The following is a 22,495-nucleotide window of genomic DNA, read 5'->3' as shown; positions in this document are numbered from 1 at the left end:
TAAAGATACTGTTTCTGCACCTAACCACCTTTTAGGACTGCTGAATGACTTCCTGAGGACCAGCCTTCTGCCTGGCTCTTTAAACGTGGCCTTCCTTTTGGGATTGTCCCTCCATGGCTGCTTTCTGGAATTAGTCCTTAGCTCACTTTGGACTATGATGTGACACTGTTGAGAGCTTGTGAGGAAACAGCAATGCTTTCAAATGTGTTGTGTGTGTGTGTGTGTGTGTGTGAGAGAGAGAGAGAGAGAGAGAGAGAGAGAGAGAGAGAGAGAGAGATGAAGTTCCCATCATCAGTGTATCAACACAGTTCTAACGCTGGATGCTCACGGGCAAAATCATTACCAAATTTGTTTTGGAAAGCTAGTCAATTAAGTGGCCAATTATTATACATTTAGCAATCAATAGACAGGTCAAAAGTTGTCAATTAACTGGTCATTTGAATGACTTTATGAGCAGAAACAACGTAAGAACTTATCTAGCAGATTACCAGTAGATAAAGAAATGGCTTATTATTTTCGTAGGTCCACTGTGTGTGTTTGTGTGTAAAACCACTGTCTTATCTCTGGTGGGGCTGCACAACCTAACTCTTTTCAGCAAAGCCTAAGCATTTGCAATTCTTCACAATGCATTCCTCTCCCAACCACCAGATTCTTTGCTCCAAAAAGTGCTGGAACTTTTTGTTTTATTAAAAATTACCCATGCTTCTGAACACAAGTAAATGTACAAAGAAGATAATCAAAACCACAAGGAAACTTACAAACAAGATAATTCAAATCACAATTAAAAAAAAAAACCTAGCAAGGGCAAGTGATTTGGGAGATCCGACTCCCAAATGAATGGGGTGGCATTTATCACCAAAGGTTGGTTCACACAGGCGTTTCCAAAACTTAATGGCTGTAACATCAAATTAATAATAATAATAATAATAATAATAATAATAATAATAATAATAATTTATTTATACCCTGCCCATCTGGCTAGGCTTCCCCAGCCACTCTGGGCGGCTTCCAAAATAATATTAAAATACTGTGATACATCAAACAGATTGTGACTTGTGTGCTTAAATGGGTCATCACAGATCTGAAAGTCGAAAGGAAACTTCTCCAATGATTTTAATTACTTTCCTCATATTTTTTTTCCTGATGGCATAAGTAGATTCAGGCCTTTTTTCAGCCAGAACTTGCCAGAACTCACTACCGGCACCTCTCAGGTGCCATTCTAAGAGACAGGTGTTCATGGTGAGTTCTTTTCCTAGAAAAATAGCACTGCTTATATTCATAATGGAATGTTGAAACTATGAATGTATTTTTACCCCTCAAGTCCTGGAAAGAGAAGACAAAGGTCACAGCAGATTTACCAGACTCTAGTCCATGAAGTAAACAGTTACCAGTGATTCCAGGACCAGGGAAAACAGAATACAAATTGAAGCCATCTGCAGCCACAATAACTTTATAATCCATTGAAACCATCTTTCCAGCACTCAAAACACCTGTGGTGTAGTGGTTAAGAGCGGTGGACTCGTAATCTGGGGAACCGGGTTTGCTTCCCCGCTCCTCCGCATGCAGCTGCTGGGTGACCTTGGGCCAGTCACACTTCTCTGAAGTCTCTCAGCCTCACTCACCTCACAGAGTGTTTGTTGTGGGGGAGGAAGGGAAAGGAGAATGTTAGCCGCTTTGAGACTCCTTAGGGTAGTGATAAAGCCGGATATCAAATCCAAACTCTTCTTCTTCTTCTATTTCAGGGATGGGAGCCCTGTGGTCCTCCACTTGTTGTTGAACTACAACTTCCATCATGTTCTTCAGCCATTGGCTGATGAGAGATGTAGTCTGGAGGTTTCCCCAATCCCTGGTTTACTGGTTCAAGAATTACATTTGGGGCTTTCCATCTGGTGCCCAACCTACCCCCTGCCCCCCATGAACCAGCTATTCTAATTGAGTAATAGTTAATACTTCAGTTTAACACTGGTCATCTGGAATGTTTTCCATGACAATGTTTTGTTCCAGTTTTTTTGGGGGGGGGGAGCCCATTACATAAAATTCATTTGGAAGGGCTTAGCATTTTCTGATGCTTTTTCTTTGTTGGAGCTGAGCAATCATAACAATATGCCCACGCCTCAGACTAATTTTCAGCCAAACAAACAAAAACTAACAACAATAGCAGCAGCAAGAAAGCAAAAACTTATTACTGATGTTCTGTTCAGAGCCAGATTTGTTCTGTAAATTCTGCAACACAATACCAGATGTTGGCCGCTGATTAAACAAACAGGAGCTGAGACGCAAGAAAAACAACAGTTTAACTTCAAAGGTAGCTTAGCTTGGAGCCTGACATTACATTATATATTTTTCCTTCTTCAAGAGTTAAGTGGGAACGAGATCTCTTTATTGCCAGACTTTGATGATATCAGATATCAAGATAATTTTATGCCAGGTCTCCACCTGAATAATTAAAAATATATCTAAGAAGGTTCCAATATCAGGGATTAGAAATAACTCTTCTAGGCAGAAAAGTATTTGTATACTGGCTGGAACAGATTATTATGGGACATATAAGACGGCCAAATTTATTAGTTTGACTTTAAGGAAACAGAAATTGCTTAATATTTTACATGGGAATATGTGTTAATGATTATAGCCTTGGCAAATGGTAGGGACATCGATCGCAAAAGTTCCACTGACAGCCCGAGTTGCTGTACCTTCTTGTTAAACTGTTGTAGCCCTGGGGAAAGAAAGGGGTCTAACAAAACTTCACTGAGGAGAGGATCTTTATCTGATGTAAGGCTGATGTTTAACCAGCATAGAAGAAATCTCGCCAGGTGACAGTCTCTACCTTGTGTTGACCTCCCTCTAGACACAAGGCTGCATAGGGTACACATCATGGGACAGTAAAAATCTTGAAGAGGAAAGCTGCCTGCACTCATTCTACCAACTGGGTAAGCCCTGGCAGCCAGACTGGAATACCATAGAGCAATTGAGCTATAATTTTGGCGTCGAAGACCTTAAGGGCAGAAGGGATATGCGAATTACCTCTTATTATGAAAAACGCATTATGGCCTGCATAGACATCTTACTGGTATTCACCGCCATTGCACGGTGCGTGGGCCAGAGAAGCCTATGATGGAATGTAATTCCCAGATAGTTGAATTTGAATACGTGCTGCATGGGTTTACCACCAAATACCCAGCTATAGCTCTTGTGTGAATTCCCAAAAACCATTTATTTTGATTTTGTCAAAGTTCATGTTAATGAATCACTGTAACAAGTCCAATTTTTCTAGAAAAAGAGGTGCTGGAACTCATCATGAATGGCAATGATAATGGCAATGGCGCCCACCTGAAAAAAGCCCTGACTATAACAATATCATTATATTCCAATACAGTTTAATGTGTTTTGTATGTATGCATCTTATTGTTTTTTTATTGCCTGTTATCTTTTATTTATGGCCTGATGGACTAGCAAGCAATAAACTGGGTTGGCTATGTCTAGGAAAGATGCCTTAGACATAGAATAAGCAGGTGTCATTTGAAAAACAGTGGAACCTTGGTTCTCGAACGTAGTCCGTTCCGGAAGTCCGTTCGACTCCCAAAACATTCGAAAACCAAGGTGCGGCTTCCGATTGGCGCAAATGCCCCAGAAACAATAGCTGACAACCGCATCGGATGTTCAGCTTCCAAAGAATGTCCAGAAACCGGAGCACTTACTTCCAGGTTTTCGGCATTCGGGAGCTGATTTGTTTGTCAACTAAGCTGTTCGAGAACCAATATTCCAGAATATTTCCACAAGCTATGGTAGGACCTCATGAACTTTAGATACAATGAAGTTACTGGTGTATATGGGTAGGATAGGTATAAGCCTAGGCAGTTGCTAAATAAGGAAATGACAGCCTGATAGAATTGATGCTCCATTATTGATTGCATTTATAGATCACCTTTTAGCTGTAACATCTTCACATTTTTATTTTTAAAACACTGAATCTGAGCATATTACCTCTGAGTCTATCACTGTGCTGTGATTTTTGTCCAGGAAAGGCTAGCTGACTTGAACAACCTTCCCCACCCATCAACAGGAGGCAGACAGAGTCCCTAACTGGCTCTGTGTTTGATGGTCAAGCTCTCCTTGCTAAAGTAAGCTCATAGATCTTTTTCTCTATCTTTGGAGAGGAGGGGTTCTGCAGAAAAACAAATCAATTTGAGTCCCAGGCAGATGGGAAGGGAGCAGATTGCTGCTGTACTAGAACAGAAGATACTAAACATGTTTGTCTGTTTACTATGACACTCCATGACTCAGGCACCTCTGTGGATAATAAAACAGGCAAGCATCTTCTATTGGCTTTTTAGGAGTCTGTCTCGTTTTGCCCTATCTCTGGGGCTCTGTGAAGCAAATCTTCATTCACCAGCCTGGGGTATGTGGCGATCACACAGGGTCCCTGGACGTTTAACGGTCTATTGATCCCTGTGCCACCACTGTGCTCACTTCCCCGCTGCCACCAACCAGTTACTCTCTGGTAAAACACTGAGTCCAGTCAGTCGTTAAAAGTGAACCAAAAAACCAAGTTTATTTTACAAACATTAACAAGTTTATGGTTTCTCAGATAATATTAATATCAGTATATTAACTTTTGTTTCTTTACCGACCTATACCTTCCTAATACCTTCTGACTGATTATCTCAACTGACTCCTCTTAACAAATTCTCTCACTCCCTCACACCAGACTAGCCCAACCCACAGACTTATCTTCTCTGTCTGTTCTAACTCCAGACTGTCTTCTCAACAACTCTAACTCCCTAAAAAACCTCTGTGCTTAAAACTTATACACAGTTAACTCTGCTCCCTGGGTTCCCATTGGTTAGTCATTTTACAATTAGTTAACCCTTTCCCTATGAACCCAGTATGATGTCACACACATAGGTGGGCAAACGCCACAAGTAGCTCATTTGGTAGAGCAGGAGATTCTCAATCTCAGAGTTGTGGGCTTGAATCTAACAGTGGGCAAAAGATTCCTGCATTGCAGGAGGTTATGCTAGATGACTCTTGTGGTCCCTTCCAACTCTATGATACTGCTTCCCAAATAGGGTGCTTTAACAGCACTGTTTAATTGCTGGTCTGTTTTCAGCTGGAATAGTAATTTTACTCTTTTTCCTTTTTGTTCTTCCCTTTGGTGCGTCTAAACTCATGGTACAGAATATTGGCACCTCTTTTTTTTCTTTTCTTTTGCTGCACATGGCAGCCATTTTGTGCTGCCACCCACATCACTTTTATCAATACTGTTGTACTGGCACCTCATATATATTTTTTTAACCAAAAGAAGTACTGCTTCAGCCAAGTGGGTAGTCCTAATTTCTTCAGTCCCAAATGTTGGGGGGGGGTTCATTGGGACCATTAGGGGGTGAGGGTTAAATATTCTTTTGCCCCCTCACTGCCCCAACATGACAGATTACACTGTGACACTTCTGTATGGAAAGGGAAAGGTTGAAGTGATAGAGTTGATTTCTTGAGAAGCAATAAAGATCATAGAGAAGGGAATGTGTAGAGCACTAGTGACTTGGGGAAATTGTGCAGGTATTCCATAACGTTGGATGTTCTGAGGGGAAAACAAGCTGAACAGAGAAAAAACATGAGTTGGGAGATGTTGTGTTCAAAATGTCATGCAGGTGCCTGATAGGTAAAGTTAAAGGTACCCCTGCCCGTACAGGCCAGTCTTGACAGACTCTAGGGTTGTGCGCTCATCTCACTCTATAGGCCGGGAGCCAGCGCTGTCCGCAGACATTTCCGGGTCATGTGGCCAGCGTGACAAGCTGCATCTGGCCAGCCAGCGCAGCACACACAGAATGCCGTTTACCTTCCCGCTGGTAAGCGGTCCCTATTTATCTACTTGCACCCGGGGGTGCTTTCGAACTGCTAGGTTGGCAGGCGCTGGGACCAAACGATGGGAGCACACCCCGCCGTGGGGATTCAAACCGCCAACCATGCGATTGGCAAGTCCTAGGCGCTGAGGTTTAACCCACAGCGCCACCCGCGTCCCTGCAGGTGCCTGATAGATACATGAAATACAGATTTCAGTTGTGTGGGTGTTGGGAGTTTTCAGTTCTTATCTCTTCTCTGCAGTAATGTAAACAGCTAGTGTTCTAGCTTGCCATTCCTCAAAAATGCCGGGGGGGGGGAGTTACAAACTCAACCCACCAGTCACTGATACTGTTCACTTTTTATCCAGCTATTTTCAAATTCTATTGACCATGAATTTGGTGCACTAGGATTTAAGATGCACCCAACCTCCTTCCCTTCAACATGGCTCTCTTTTTTATTTATTTTACAGTGGACTTGGGTCTGTTGTTTCATGTGCTCATTTTTCTCCCTAGGTGTCAGAGAGCAGAGATAATAGGCTGTTGTTTTATCTGTATGAAGAGGCTGAGTAATGAAGACAAGAAGAAGAAGAGTTTGGATTTGATATCCCGCCTTTCACTCCCCTTCAGGAGTCTCAAAGCGGCTAACATTCTCCTTTCCCTTCCTCCCCCACAACAAACACTCTGTGAGGTGAGTGGGGCTGGGAGACTTCAAAGAAGTATGACTAGCCCAAGGTCACCAAGCAGCTGCATGTGGAGGAGCGGAGACGCGAACCCGGTTCCCCAGATTACGAGACTACCACTCTTAACCACTACACCACACCGGCTCTCAAATGTTGGTAGTTCTCAAATGTGCACTGAAGATCTATTTCCATACAAGATCTGTTTAGAATTTAAGCTGAATTTAAAACAATTCCTCCATAAAGCTGCAGTTTAAAATAAACAGACATGTTACTTATGTTTTAAATTCAACGATTTCCAGAGGGGTGATCATATTAGGCAGCGTTGCAGCAAAAACAATAAACTGTCTTGTGGCACTTTCAAGACTAACTAATTTATTATGGCATCTGCTTTCATGGGCTAAAGTCCACTTCACCAGCTGCCCGAAGTATTATCCTCAGTTGCAGACATATACGCATACAGTATTGGAGTGGGGGTTGTAAGCAGTAAGCAGTGAGGTCAGAAGAAAATGAATTATCACAGTTTGTACATTTTGCACTACATTTCTATTTGACCTCGCTGGTTACAACTCCTCCCTCCCATTAATATATACCTGCATTATCTGCAAATAGAAGTTAACACTTCATGGTTATTTAGCGGATGAGGTTTGGAGGCATATTTTAAACTGGTTTTAACATCATGTTTTAATTGGTTTTTTTAATTGCTAATTTTATTAGATAAGCTTTTGCAGTTCTTCTTTAGCTTTCCTAGCAAACAAACCTGCTAATTAGAGTGTCACAAAGCAACTATATAACTACCCCAGAAAAGCTCAAATAGGGATGACTGTCATTCCTTTTTGTGTTCATTCATATTTTTTTTATGTCACACTAGTGATATCTCCCATAAACTGCACCACACCCCAAGATCTGGGAAATGATTTTCTCCTCTATTAGATGTTGTTGCTTTGTAACGAAAAGAAAATGCAATCCCACTGTAACCATCAACTGCTTTGTCTCCCCGCCACCTCCACCTCCCAAAGTTAATTCACTGGTGCACTGGAATAAATTACTTCACTACTTCAACCACCCTTCCGGCCCATAGACTGGCGTGGCAAATGGCAAAGTTCTCTGGTGAGAAGAGCTACTTTCCTTAAATACTTATTGCCAGTGCTGGATTTATGTATAAGCTAAACAATCTATAGCTTAGGGCCCCACTCTCTTGGGGGCCCCCCAAAAAATGAAGGGGGGAAACTGGATGTACATTTCCAAAATATAAGATAAAAAACAAATAAAGCCTACATAGAGCAACAGTGTATTGTGTTGTGTAGGCTCATATGATGTAAGTAATGGGCCCCGCCTGCTAGCCTGCTCCCTAAAATATCACTGGTTTGTTCACTTCTATCTCAATTACTTTGATAAAATACATATTTTGTTAAGTGCAAATGGCTTTAGATACCTATTAGGTCCATAAATTACCATATAGCATATATTCAACACAAAAAACAGCGACAATTTGTTGCTGACAAAGGACAGCTGGACATACAAAGGGCCCCATTACCTTCAGTAGCTTAGGGCTTCATCAGACCTAAATCCAGCCCTGCTTATTGCTATTCCACTCTGATTCCATTTACAGTGGTGCCCCGCAAGACGAATGCCTCGCATGACGGAAAACCCGCTAGAAGAAAGGGTTTTCCATTTGCGATGCGCTTCGCAAGACGAATTTCCCTATGGGCTTGCTTCGCAAGACGAAAATGTCTTGCGAGTCTCGCCATTTCCCCCCCGCTTTCCCCCCCTTTTTCTAAGCCGCTAAGCCGCTAATAGCCTTTTAGCCGCTAAGCCGCTAAGCCGCTAATAGTGCTAATCCGCTTAGCCGCTAATGGGGTTGCTTCGCAAGACGAAAAAACCGCTAGACGAAGAGAATCACGGAACGGATTCTTTTCGTCTTGTGAGGCACCACTGTATCTCCAGAGCTCCCAGGGCTTTTAAAAACAATTCACCTGTTCTGCTTGAGTGCAGTGCAGTCTCTTGCGTAATGATTGACCTCTTTTGTGAGTGCTGCAATACCTTGACGCTCGGGCGGCAGCTCGGTGAGAATGTCTTCTGATGTCGCATCGCTCACCTCGCTCCCCCTCCCTCAGCATTCCCAGAAGCAACTATGTGATCCTTTTACATTCTAGCCACAACCGTTCCACCCACCCACCACAGATTACAATGCGCTAATAAGGATGGCTGTTCTCGACATGCACAAAAGGTAAGTGCTTTGCTGTCAGCAGAATGGCACGTTGCTGTTCTAACAGGATACATACCCAACAGATCTACAGCCCTTATACACCCAGCTGATCACTACGTCTGAGGGAGGGCCTCCCACAAATGTCATCAGGAGGTCCATTCTGTATGATATAGGAATTGGGCCTTTAGCACGGTAGAATTCCTTTGGAATACCCTCATATTAGACAGGCACAATCTTTGCTGCCTTTTCAGCACCTATTGGAAACATTCATCTTTTTTCAATGAGCTTTTTAAGTACAGTGGTACCTCGGGTTAAGTATTAAGAGGTCCGTTCTTAACCTGAAACTGTTCTTAACCTGAAGCACCACTTTAGCTAATGGGGTCTCCTGCTGCTGCTGCACCGCTGCACCGCCAGACATGATTTCTGTTCTCATCCTGAAGCAAAGTTCTTAACCCGAGGTACTATTTCTGGATTAGCCGAGTCTGTAACCTGAAGTGTATGTAACCTGAAGCGTATGTAACCCGAGGTACCACTGTAGAGGCCTTTCTCCTATTCTGTTTCTGCATTGGATTTAAAATTCTTTTTCCATATGAAAGTGTTTCTAACTGGGGTCTTTTTAAAATTGTGTTTGTGTGCAATGGTTTCTGTTGTTGATCCTTTTATTGTGAAATTGCTTTGAGATATTTTAGGAGAAGCAATTCATAAACGGAGCAAAATGATGAAATAACAACGCACCTTTGTGTGTTTCTGTCAAGTAACTGACACCATCATGACATCAGGTGATGGACAGGTGGGTTGCCCCACTCACCTGTCAAAGTTGACCCAGGATAAAATTCTGACCCACTGGAGCAAGAATTTCCAACTCCTGGTGCATTTGACTTGACTTGGCTTATTGTAATTTTATGCCACTTTTCAGTCAAATGAATCCCAAAGCAGCTTACAAACAATAAATAACAATGGCGTAATAAAACCTATTGGAGCATCGCAAATAGAGCCTAAATCATATAAAATAATTAGCAAATCATCAATAAAACAGTTACAAAGTATAAAGCATTATTAACAATGGGGCAGCAAAAAATACATCACAATTACAGCAGAAGTCATATGATTAACAAATCAAGATGGCTTTTATAATCTATAAAATATTAACAGCATTAATATTAAAAACATGCGAAGCCTCCTCGATTTTATGGCATTTATATAACCTTCCCCTTGGCTGTATTGAGATACACTTGATTAAAAACAAAACAGAGGCATTAGCAGACCCTTTCCTTTAGTCACATCAGCCTGAGCCAGAACCCTCAAAGGTACTATCCCCTGAGCCTGACTCACCCACAGATTCAAGTGCTTCCTTCTACTGGACAATCTTATCAAGCCCCAAGTCTTCAGGAGATAAAAAAACAGCCAACCTGAGTCACAAACTGGAATTTTTCTTTGGTTGGTTAGTTTCAACCAGGGATGGGGACTATGTTGACCATCAAATGCTGTTGGACTCCCAGCCAACACCGCTCACCTCAACATCACTCAACTGCATTATAAGCCAGTTTCCTGTATTCCTATCCATTGCCTTCCTCTTATGAGCAAAAAATCTGTACACCAAGTCGTGCACATTGACTTACCGAGAGTTTTCTATATTACTCTTCTATTGCGTGCACCAAGCAGCTTCAAAGGGAAGCTGTGGAACTGGAAAATTAACCAATTTTATTGCAATAGATAAAAAATTGTCCCGTAGCACCTTAAGGTAAAGGTAAAGGGACCCCTGACCATTAGGTCTAGTCGCGGATGACTCTGTGGTTGCAGCGCTCATCTCGCTTTATTGGCCAATGGAGCCGGCGTACAGCTTCCAGGTCATGTGGCCAGCATGACTAAACCACTTCTGGCAAACTAAAGCAGCGCACGGAAACACCATTTACCTTCCCACCAGAGCGGTACCTATTTATCTACTTGTACTTTGATGTGCTTTCGAAGTGCTAGGTTGGCAGGAGCAGGGACCAAGCAACAGGAGCTCACCCCGTCGCAGGGATTTGAACCACCAACCTTCTGATCGTGTGCATGCACACTTTTTCAGATACATTGAAACAGAAGTATCTGAAGAAGTGTGCATGCACATGAAAGCTTATACCAAGAACAAACTTAGGTGGTCTCTAAGGTGCTACTGGACAATTTTTTATTATTTCGACTGCGTCAGACCAACATGGCTACCTACCTGAATCTACAATTTGATTGCATTTCTCATAGCTTGAACTTCCAAGTATAGGCAGTTTGCAGGCTTCAAAGGGTAAATCACCTCCCAATGAACTGTAATATTTATTCACACGTTTAGTGATCAGGTTTTTTAAAATTTATTTTCATTTTGAACTCCTATCATTTTCTTCTCTCTCAAAGTTAACTTGGCACATCTTGCAGTGTAACTTATTTCAGCTGCCACTGTCACAGACAGAGTCCGTTGCCTGCATCAAGTGAAGCGAACTGTTATCCACAATAGCTCTTGCCACAAGGAACTTAGGGTTGTATCCAGTGTAGTGCTAAGTAATTCACATAACAGAAGGATTTAGACTTGCACAATGGAATTCCCCACCCCCTTCCCATCATGCTCCCTAAATGTGTTCTGGATTCTTACCAACACTCCAGAGTTGATTTGCAGAGGGTGTGGGCTCTGAGGAGAGGGAGGGAAATCCGACCGCACAAGCATAAATACAGGTACTTGCACTGATGGGACACGTTAATTGGATACCGCTCTTCATCTTTCTAACAGCATGTGTCTTATTGTTATTAAGGTATTTTCACTTGGATTTGTTAGGATTCTCACTCTAAACCAGGGTTTCCCAACCTTGGGTCTCCAGCTGTTTTTGGACTACAACTCCCATTATCCCTAGCTAGGAGGGCCAGTGGTCAAGGATGCTGGGAACAGGAGTCCAAAAACCAGTGAGGCCCAAGTTTGGGAATCCCTGCTCTACACTGAAGACTAGGACCAGAGCTACTATAATCTTCCATTATCTGTGATTTTAAAATTAACAACTCCGCTTCCTTTGAGCAGCAAATTGCAATTTTGCCAAATTGCAATTTTCATTTGAAAGTCCTTTCATTTTGTCATGTCGCATGGTGAGCCACTATTTTAAGAACTCGAGTCCAAAGGACCTTTGGGCATGCAGAGCTTCGTTTTGCTATTCTTTGGATCTCTGTTTGGGTTTATTTTTGGCTTATGTTAACAGGTGCTGTCCGTGGTGCTGAAGATAGCATTCCATAATTCAAAAGTGGGGTATTTTCTGAGTGGGGCTTAAATAGCTTTGGCTGTCCAAGTAGCAGACATTCAGTGCAACAAACTGGGCAGAATCAAAGCACACTCTACACTCCAATACCGGGATACTGAACCTGGTCTCAAATGGATCAGGGAGCTGCTTAACCCACATGTGAACCTACAGAGTTCCTTCCAGGTATCTGATTCAAAGAGAGGATTGCTCATTTCCAATCAGACCTATTGCATCTCAGCACAAATCACTTCCCTGAGCTTATCTCTTTCCACTCAGGACAGGAGTTATTCTCAGAACAGTTCTTCACACAAAAACACATAGACTGGTGGGCTCCTTTGACGGTAAGCAAACTTTTTAAAACTCTAAACACAAACTGTTTCTGGGTGCAAGCCAGTGTGCTGTAGTGGTTAAGAGCGGTAGACTCGTAATCTGGTGAGCCGGGTTTGCATCTCCGCTCCTCCACATGCAGCTGCTGGGTGACCTTGGGCTAGTCACACTTCTCTGAAGTCTCTCAGCCCCACTCACCTCACAGAGTGTTTGTTGTGGGGGAGGAAGGGAAAGGAGAATGTTAGCCACTTTGAGACTCCTTCGGGTAGTGGTAAAGCGGGATATCAAATCCAAACTCTTCTTCTTCTTCCTGCAAATTTCAACTCAATACAAAAGTGCATCTCAGCAACCAGAGACTGGGCATTAATGGTTGGGGAACACCTCGTGCAAGTGGTATTTTTTTAAATTTTACCCTCTTCCCATATAGGAGAGCTTCATGCCATATAGCATCCCCACCTGTTTTCCTATCTAGCAAAACAGATATTGAGTAATATCATATTATAAAAGCATATTTATTTGAAAAATTATATTGCTTAGTATAATTAAACCTCTAAGTGGTTTACATAAAACTCTTTAGGGAGATCCTAATGGGGGGAACCCTGACAACAGCCCAATGGGGCCTGAGCATGCTCAGTGGCCATGAAATTGCACTGGGGCAAGAGGACAGTGAGGGAGAAATGGAATGGAGTATTGTGGAGGAGGGCATGGTTGATTTGATTAGCAGGGACACTGATTCAGAGCATGGCAGGTTCTACTTGCTTGTAGATAAAACATTACAAAAATGTCACAAGTCCTCAGTGTGCTCTGATCTAAAGGAAGTCAAACCCACATTGCTCTCATCACTTGGCAAGGTGGGGAGCATGTACCATTACAAAAATTTTAAAGATGAAATATCATAGTATCACTAAAGTGGGTGCTAGTACTCTGGACTGGACTGGACTTTGCTCTCGCTTGCTTGCACGCTCTCTCTCTCTCTCTCTCTCTCAAACACACAAACACAAACACATTGCCTGCCTAGCATGGCAAATAGGTCCTGTGCCTGAAATTTGGTTCCTGCTGAGTTCTGACATGAATTCGAGCAAAACATCAGTGCTGACTTGCAAACGGCAGCATCTCTATGCCTTTGCAAAATTTCGTTTCTGATTGTGAATGCTGCAAATGCACATTGGAAGGCATTGTGCCTCTGAGGTATGCCATCACACAATTCATCAACACAAAGCTTCAGCAAAGTTCTTACATCCCGGCTACATACACACACACACTGTGATAATCTCCCTTCTCCATCCCTCACACCTTCCCCAAATCTGTTTGGCAGGATTGGGAGAAACCTCAAAAAGACTGCATGGTGAGTTGAGGGGGGAAATCATTCTGGCAAGCAGAAAAGCTTGCATGGATGGAACAATCACCTTAGTGTGACATTGAATTCCACCCTAGATGTATTTAAAAAGTGAATATATGGGTTGGATTCAGCTAGACAGTTGCACAACCCTCACATGGCCCAATCCTGCATTATTTCGTTTGATTGTGTCCTATTGTGACCAGTGGAGTACAGGGTCAGATTTAAGGTGCTGCTTTTGACCTTTAAAGCCCTTCACGGCCTAGGACCCTCATACCTACGGGACCGCCTCTCCCGGTATGCCCCACAGAGAGCCTCAAGGTCCATAAATAGCAACACCCTAGTGGTCCCAGGCCCTAAGGAAGTTAGATTGGCTTCAACCAGAGCCAGGGCCTTTTCAACTCTGGCTCCGGCCTGGTGGAACACTCTGCCTCATGAGACCAGGGCCCTGCAGGATCTGATTTCTTTCCGCAGGGCCTGTAAGACAGAGTTGTTCCGCCTGGCCTTTGGCTTGGAGCCAATTTGATTCCCTCCCTCCCTCTCTTTTTTCTTTTCCTTCTCCTCCTGCAATGAGGCTACATTTTAATATTTTAATGTTCCATTATTTTAATGTTGTATTTTATTTTTGTTTTTAAGTTGTAATCATTCTTCTTGTTTTTATTATTGCTTGTAAGCCACTCTGAGCCCGGCCTTGGCTGGGGAGGGCAGGGTATAAATAAATTATTATTATTATTATTATTATTATTATTATTATTATTATTATTATGCTCAGGCCTCCATTATAGTATGCTGGATCCCTAGCACTCTCTCCCCTCTTTATATGGCAGCCACAGTTTCCCTCCCTCTCTCCCTAGGATAAGTCAATTGAACTGTCAGTCCAGGCCATGCTGTGTTTGTGTACGCCTGTGCATGAATGTGGGCAGGGTCACAGCCCAAGGGTACAGTACTGTATACACTTTATATGGAAAAGGACCCAGGTTCAATCCTCATCATCTCCAGCTAGAGCTAGGAAATACTGTGTTGGAGACCAGGCTGAGGAGTACTGTTCTGATGAGGAATGGTGGGATTCTGAAGCTGCTCGGGAGCAGTGGGGCAGTATAGATTGGGAACAGTGGTTTGCAGAGGGGCATAGTTCAGAAGACAAAAGATGGGACAAACCAGGGGGTTGAGCAGCAAGGTGAAGAAGAACTGGAAGAGAGAGAGCCAGCAGACTCTCTCACGCTAGAAAGTGTCCAGCCTATCAGTCCAAGGTCACGTAGAGTAGATAAGGTAGTGGTTGTGAGATCAGGTTGCAAGGCGAGGAAGTTATGAGGGTGGGGATGTGGGTGTAGACATTAATTGGGAGCACCTTTACTCTGAGAATGGGCGCTTTGTTCTTTCGTGGTGATCATCAAAATCTATTTAAATGGTAAGAGACTATTTTGTTTTGTTCTGCTTATCCACGTGGCAAAGGAAGGGAGTGAGCCGCATTCCCGAAGCCTGACATACTGTTCCCTGAAACCTTGAAGTGCCGCTGCCAGTCAGTGTTGGAACTATTAAGGTAGATGGACCAATGGTTTAAGGCGGCTTCCTGTGTTCCTACACTTGTACCCATATTTCACAGCTATTAACTGCCTTTCTATTTTGTAATAACTGCAAACCTTTGCTTTCCATATAAATGGTAGTCTGCGTTCTGTTGCCAATTTCTTCCTCATCTTAAGTGTGCAGGGCAACTTCTCCTGCAGTGTGGGGTTATTCTAGGCCCAATATCTTATAAGACATCCTTCTGTCGATGGCATGCATGTGTGCTTGTGCGGCACATGTGATGAGGTTCATGTGTTAAGAAGCAGTACACGGGGAGAAGGAATATGACACAATTTAACTACTTCTATCATGTATTTATATGCGGCTGGCGCTGTGGGTTAAACCACAGAGCCTAGGACTTGCCGATCAGAAGGTCGGCGGTTCGAATCCCCGCGACGGGGTGAGCTCCCATTGCTCGGTCCCTGCTCCTGCCAACCTAGCAGTTCAAAAGCACGTCAAAGTGAAAGTAGATAAATAGGTATACCGCTCCGGCAGGAAGGTAAACGGCGTTTCCGTGCGCTGCTCTGATTCGCCAGAAGCGGCTTAGTCATGCTGACTACATGACCCAGAAGCTGTATGCCGGCTCCCTTGGCCAATAAAGCGAGATGAGCGCCGCAACCCGAGTCGGTCACGACTGGACCTAATGGTCAGGGGTCCCTTTACCTTTATCATGTATTTATGCTGTTTGCGCTGAATGAAGTGGGGTTTCGAAGTTTGCCCTTACAATATAATATTTTTACTCTTTGGGGACATCTAGTGGAGTGACAGATTTGTTACATTGCTACATCAGGAAGGCTTCATCCCACATACAGTGCTTTAATTCAGAAATTGATTAAAAGGCCTTGGGGAGTAGGGCTTCTATGCCAAGTGTATAGCTTTAGCGTGTCAGGCACTGTGTGTTTCTCTTGGGACTGACCATGATAAGCATATGGCTAAGGAGACAGGTGTTGGCATAGCGGGTGCATTTAAGTGCAAATAATCGTGGATCGTGTAAATTTTCACCCGTGTCAATGAAGCTTCTTGGTGCTCTGCTAACTTCCTTGGAATGAGCTGTTGTTTTGCGTTACACTTATGGGAGTAGCAGTCAGCTATGTTTTGCTCAGAGTAAACCTGCTGAGATTAACGAGCACGACTCATAAATTAGATTCGTTAATTTCAGTGGGTCTACCCTGCCAACCTAGCAGTTTGAAAGCACGTCAAAGTGCAAGTAGATAAATAGGTACCGCTCTGACGGGAAGGTAAACGGTGTTTCCGTGTGCTGCTCTGGTTCGCCAGAAGCGGCTTAGTCATGCTGGCCACTTGACCCGGAAGCTGTACGCCGGCTCCCTCAGCCAATAAAGCGAGATGAGCGCCACCACCCCAGAGTCGGCCACAACTGGACCTAATGGTCTGGGGACCCTTTACCTTTACCTTTACCCTGAGCAAAAACTCTGTTGAATACCACCCGTAGTGTTGGAGATGATAAAAGGCACTTCTGGTCTGCTCAGTCCACCAGCTCATCCCAACTCCTTAGTTCAACCTACACAACTGAGACCACATTTGCCAAGTATAGGTACATTACCAAAATATATTTTTCAAATTACATTCTCATTTCAAAGAGGCTCAAGAGGAGGAAGCATAGCTCCCTGACACAGCACAAAAGAAGGGTCAACCCCCTACCATCTCCAGTTAAATGTTTAGTTGGGGTTGGTGGTTATTTCAGTTTGGGTATAACTATAAACTGTATATTATAATTGTTGTTGTTGTTGTTGTTGTTGTTGTTGTTGTTGTTGTTGTTGTTTTCTATTGATTTGTTGGTTTGTTGGTTTGTTGCTTGTATAGGATATTTTGGTTTTTAACATTAGATGTTTTGTTGTGTTTTTATATATGTTGTAAGCCTCCCAGATGGGCGGAATATAAATTAAAAATTATAATTATAATTATAATTATAATTATAATTATAATTATAATTATTATTATTACTACAGTGGTACCTCTGGTTATGAACTTAAATTTGTTCCGGAGGTCCATTCTTAACCTGAAACTGTTCTTAACCTGAAGCACCACTTTAGCTAATGGGGCCTCCCACTGCTGCCGCCGCGCGATTTCTGTTCTCATCCTGAAGCAAAGTTCTTAACCTGAAGCACTATTTCTGGGTTAGCGGAGTCTGTAAGCTGAGGCGTATGTAACCTGAAGCGTATGTAGCCCGAGGTACCACTGTATTTAGTAGCAGGCAGTGGGGGGGCGAGGGAGAGACCTCCCTCCCCCTCCCTCCCTCTCCTTGCATCACAGCCCTAATCCAAACTGAATTCTCCACACAGCTATATTTAGCCAAAATACCCCTAGAGACTGTGACTCTTGAAAGAACAAAGGCTACCTCTGTATTATAATATGCATGCAAGTTTGTGTGTTTTCCAGATTCACTATTATGTCCTAAATAAAAGAGTTGTTTACCTGTGCAAAAATCTCCCTTGCCTCTTTTAGCCGTGAGAGCTTCTTCCTCCTCCTCTCCCATTATTTCCCAGCTTTCCCCCTCATCTGCCTCTGAGCTGTGATCTCCCTCAAACTCCTGTTGTAATTCTGAACAGTCTTCTTCTTTTCTGGAAGGGTCGGGCTGGGGAGGCAGTCTCCACCACTCCTCCTCTGCAGTGTCTCTGACATTTACTCAGCAAAAGGAAAAGAAGAAACTTATCCTCTTATCTCCTCTATTATTGTTACTGACCACTTGCCCAAGGGAAAAGGCTGCAACTCACTGGTAGAGAACATGCTTTGAATCCAGAGATCCCAGCTTCAACCTCTGGCATCTCTAGGTAGGACTGGGAGAAAATCTTGAAACCCTGGAGACCGACTGCCAATCAGCAAATACAGTACTGCGCGAGATGGACCAATAGTACAAAGCAGTTTCCTATTTTACAATGTGTGACGGACACAGTTTTGGTTTTATGTACTATCTCTGGCATGTATACCCTGCATAAGTTTAGAGTCGCCTGTAAATACTCTGTATACCTGAAGGAGCATCTCCACCCCCATCGTTCTGCCAGGACACTGAGGTCCAGCGCCGAGGGCCTTTTGGTGGTTCCCTCGCTGCGAGAAGTGAGGTTACAGGGAACCAGGCAGAGGGCCTTCTCGGTGGTGGCGCCTGCCCAGCAGATGTCAAGGCAATAAACAGCTATTTTACTTTTAAAAGACAACTGAAGGCGGCCCTGTTTAAAGAAGTTTTTAATGTCTGACGCTGTATTGTTTTTAATATTCGGTTGGAAGCCTCCCAGAGTGGCTGGGGAAATCCAGCCAAACGGGCAGGGTATTATTATTATTATTATTATTATTATTATTATTATTATTACTACTACTACTCTTCTTGATGGTAATGTTGCACCATTCTTTGGTGTGTGTGTTTTTTTAAACTGTTGATGGGCCCATATTTATAATTTTTCTTTGACCATTTTAAATTTATTTTGTCTCTACTTGGATCTTTCATATTAGCATGTTAGCTTATGCACTTGATCCCAGTTAGCAACAGAGTCGAATACCATGGCAGCATCAGTCTCGAGGCACATTCAGTAAAGCCCCAGAGCTCAGACTGGGCCAAGCTGATTTTGTCAAGCATGAGGCTTTCTCACTAAGCAGCAGACTAATATTTATTGTGCATGCAATATGCAACAGTAATAGATAATTTGAGGAAACCGTGGAAGGGAAGTCAATCACTAATGGAATGTATATTGAAAAATGTTGGTCTAATTGTCTTTTATTTTTGGAAAATAATAATAATAATAATAATAATAATAATAATAATGCATTCTGAGCAGCAGCAAGCCATAAATCAAGCCAAGAATCCCCACCAACAGTATTATTGGAGAAACGGGGGGGGGGCACAAGTTATTTCCAAAATGCTAGTCAAAAGAGCAAAACTGAAAAGCTCTTGAAACTGGCAAGTTCCATTGAACCGTGACATATCAAAAGTACTATGAATATGAGTTCTATTATAACTCAAAACATTTAGTCAACTAAACATTTACTCAACTATTTGATGAAGAAAGCATGCAAGAAACCGGTTTTCTGTCAATAAAGATGGTAATTTAACATTAATATGTTGAAGTTCTTTTGCTGAATACTGTTAGGAGCTTTTGTCCATTTGTAAGCTAAATGGAGCTAAATGGAGACAGACTTAGATCCCTAGTTGAGAGCAGAAAAAAATGAAAACCACTGAATCCAACTCTAGAAATCTCAGAAGAGGAAGTTAAGGAGAGATATTAAAAACAACATACACTGGGATTAGATGGATTTATTTAAAAATAAATAAATTGTAAAGATGCAGCTAAGGAAAGTTGGAGATATCCCCCAGATGCAGAGAAAAACTGGAATAGCAGCTATTCCTAAGCCTAGAACAGGATGCATGTATCTGGAATCTTACAGGCCAATCGTTCTATTAAACAAAGATGCTAATTTATTCAAACATCCTTGCCAAAAGTGTTAAGTGCTATATTAAGGACCGAAAAGGTTTGTTCACAGTAGACAGAGGGTTCAGTATATACAATATATCCACAGAACTTGCCTCTGAACAATGGCCTCCCTGGAGGAAAACTGCCATGGCATTTATCTGAGGCACTTTGTCCATACTGCACTTCAAACTGTGTATAATCTGTTCCTTATAGCCTTACTGCTCACAGGAAACTCTCTGCAAGCAATTTAGCAACTCCTGTCTCTCTCACTTTTAATACCAACAGAAAACTGCTTTTTCAAGATTCGGAAAAGTATGGTTCAAAGAGTGGGGAACTCCATTCTCATGAACAGCTAACTCAAAAATAAGGGGTTATGAAACCTACTTGGTCCCACCTGTTCCAAGCAGGTTCCATTTGTGCCCCTAACAAATTTTCAGCACTGGGTAATGAATAGGTTGAATATAGCAGTAAAAAGTTTTCACATTATATAACACGCTGCTTGGTATTTCAGGCAGACGGCACAGAAAAGGTTGAAATCTGCATGGCAAGAGGATCTGTAGGAACCCTTTGTCTGCAGGGGGGAAAGCTGATCCAGCGTCTGGAGACAACAGCAGCCTTTCAACATGGGTTAGAGAATGCTCATTGATATCTGTCCAAAAGCTGACATTTGTCCTCACTGCAACTGCACAGCGTTGTTAAAATCCTACTTCCCAGTGTTGGAGGGCTTGTGGGAAAACAAATACAATACAGAGGCCAGTGTTGAGAGAAAATATTTAGTGCTTCTACCTGAACCTTAATGCTCTCTTCAGAGACCCTGCTCTGAGGGTCCTCACCAAAAGAAATGAGGTGGAGGACCACCATTTTGTGGTGGCACCCAGCCTTTCCAGAGAAGTTTACCGGGCACTATCTTTATGGTCCTTTAAGGTCCATAAACAGCAACATCCTAGAGGTCCCGGGCCCTAATGAAGTTAGATTAGCCTCAACCAGAGCCAGGGCTTTTTCAACACTGGCTCCGGCCTGGTGGAACGCTCTGACTCATGAGTCCAGGGCCCTGCAGGATCTGATTTCTTTCTGCAGGGCCTGTAAGACAGAGTTGTCCCGCCTGGCCTTTGGCTTGGAGTCAGTTTGATTCCCTCCCCCTCTTTCTTTTTTCCTTTCTCCACCTGTGATGAGGCTGCATTTTAATTTTAATGTCGTATTTTAATCTTGTTTTTAAGTTGTATTCATTCAACTTGTTTTTATTATTGTTAGCCGCCCTGAGCCCGGCCTTGGCTGGGGAGGGCGGGGTATAAATAAAATTTATCATTATTATTATCTCTCCCACCCTGCCAAAATCTGTTTTCCAGGTGGGGCTATACCAGGGTTTCCCCAACCTGGGTCTCCAGCTGTTTTTGGATTACAATTCCATTATCCCTGACCACCGGTCTTGCTAGCTAGGGATGATAGGAGTTGTAGTCCAAAAACAGCGGGAATTGGGAAACCCTGGGCTATATGAATAGACAGAGACCAAATCTAAATAAGGCAAAAGCACCCAGGAGGGTGATCTTTACAGTGGTGCCTCGGGTTACATACCTTCAGGTTACAGATGCTTCAGGTTACAGACTCTGCTAACCCAGAAATAGTACCTCGGGTTAAGAACTTTGCTTCAGGATGAGAACAGAAATTGTGCTCCGGCGGCACAGCAGCAGCAGGAGGCCCCATAACTAAAGTGGTGCTTCAGGTTAAGAACAGTTTCAGGTTAAGAACGGACCTCCGGAACGAATTAAGTATTTAACCCGAGGTACCACTGTATTTCACTGCTGCAGCAGGATCCCTTGCCCGACAAGTAAGGAGGGGGGCAAGAAATGCCCATGGCGTAGAACAAAGAACCCTTATGCATCTTCTCAAATGAAGAACTTTAAGCTAATTGGTGACATTTTGTTGTGGCCTGCAAGCACTGCTCACGGCCACTTATCAACGGCTACATTCCTACCCTATCAGGCTACTTTTGAAGTAGACTTTGCTCCACAGTGGGGTCTCCTCTTGCTTATCTTCAACCTCCCTCCTCATCTGTCTCACAGCTATCAGGTTGCATAAACATTAGGCATTCAATTGTCCGCCCTTGGCCTTGCTCAAATGCAAGCATTGTTCAGACAGCTGTGTTGTTCCAAATTAGTTCTTCACAGGTGCCGGGTTAATATCTTTTTATTCACATGAGCCTTTTAACTAAAACTTACGTCAGGTATCCCCAAACTCAGCCCACCAGATGTTTTGGGACTACAATTCCCACCATCCCCAACCACTGGTCCTGTTCGCTAGGGATGATGGGAATTGTAGTCCCAAAACATCTGGAGGGCTGAGTTTGGGGGGTGCCTGACTTATGCATTTCAATCTGGGTCTCTCAGTTTTAAATTGGGGTTTGTTTGCTTAAAAATAATAACGACATAGTTCGATATTAATGGCACCTTCAATATAAAAATTTAAAAATAATGCTTGTTGCTGCAGGACATTCATGTTTGCTGGAGCTCTTCAGTCATTGGGACATTGGTTAGAAATATGCAAACTAAAAGGGGAAATTACATGATCTATTACAATAACGGGGCACAGTAGCCTGGTTGGCTCAGCAGTGCCATGGGGGGCGGGAAAAGGACCAGGTAGGAATGAAGTGGTTCTGAACTCTTCTCTGCGAGCCTGCATATTTGCTTAGCTCCATAAGCCATAGTTTCACTTACTCATGAATCACAACCCAGACTAGCATCTGCCTGGCTTGTTATTTGCAGCTGACATGGATGGCACAATTTTATAAAATATTATGGAGTTTACTTGCAAGGGACAATGGTTCAAAAGTTCCTGATAACTGGAATAATAATTCCTCATATTTAATGAACTGGTATT

At 43.0% G+C, this 22,495-nt stretch overlaps 1 long non-coding RNA gene across 2 annotated transcripts; it reads left to right on the top strand.

The window, feature by feature from the left end:
- The first annotated feature begins 1,801 nt into the window (after positions 1-1,801).
- On the top strand, positions 1,802-6,874 carry LOC128407267 (uncharacterized). 2 transcript variants are annotated; one of them, XR_008328750.1, is made up of 3 exons: positions 1,802-2,305; positions 4,021-4,121; positions 6,354-6,874. It is a non-coding gene; the product is annotated as an uncharacterized LOC128407267 (long non-coding RNA). The 2 variants fall into 2 exon arrangements; XR_008328749.1 differs by lacking the exon at positions 1,802-2,305 and having other exon boundaries at positions 3,771-4,121.
- The last annotated feature ends 15,621 nt before the right edge of the window (positions 6,875-22,495 follow it).

The sequence above is a fragment of the Podarcis raffonei genome, chromosome 2 (genome assembly GCF_027172205.1).
Source record: "Podarcis raffonei isolate rPodRaf1 chromosome 2, rPodRaf1.pri, whole genome shotgun sequence".
In the NCBI taxonomy this organism is placed as follows: domain Eukaryota; kingdom Metazoa; phylum Chordata; class Lepidosauria; order Squamata; family Lacertidae; genus Podarcis; species Podarcis raffonei.
Note: the sequence above shows the minus strand (reverse complement) of the source record. Positions and strands in the feature narration are given on the sequence as shown.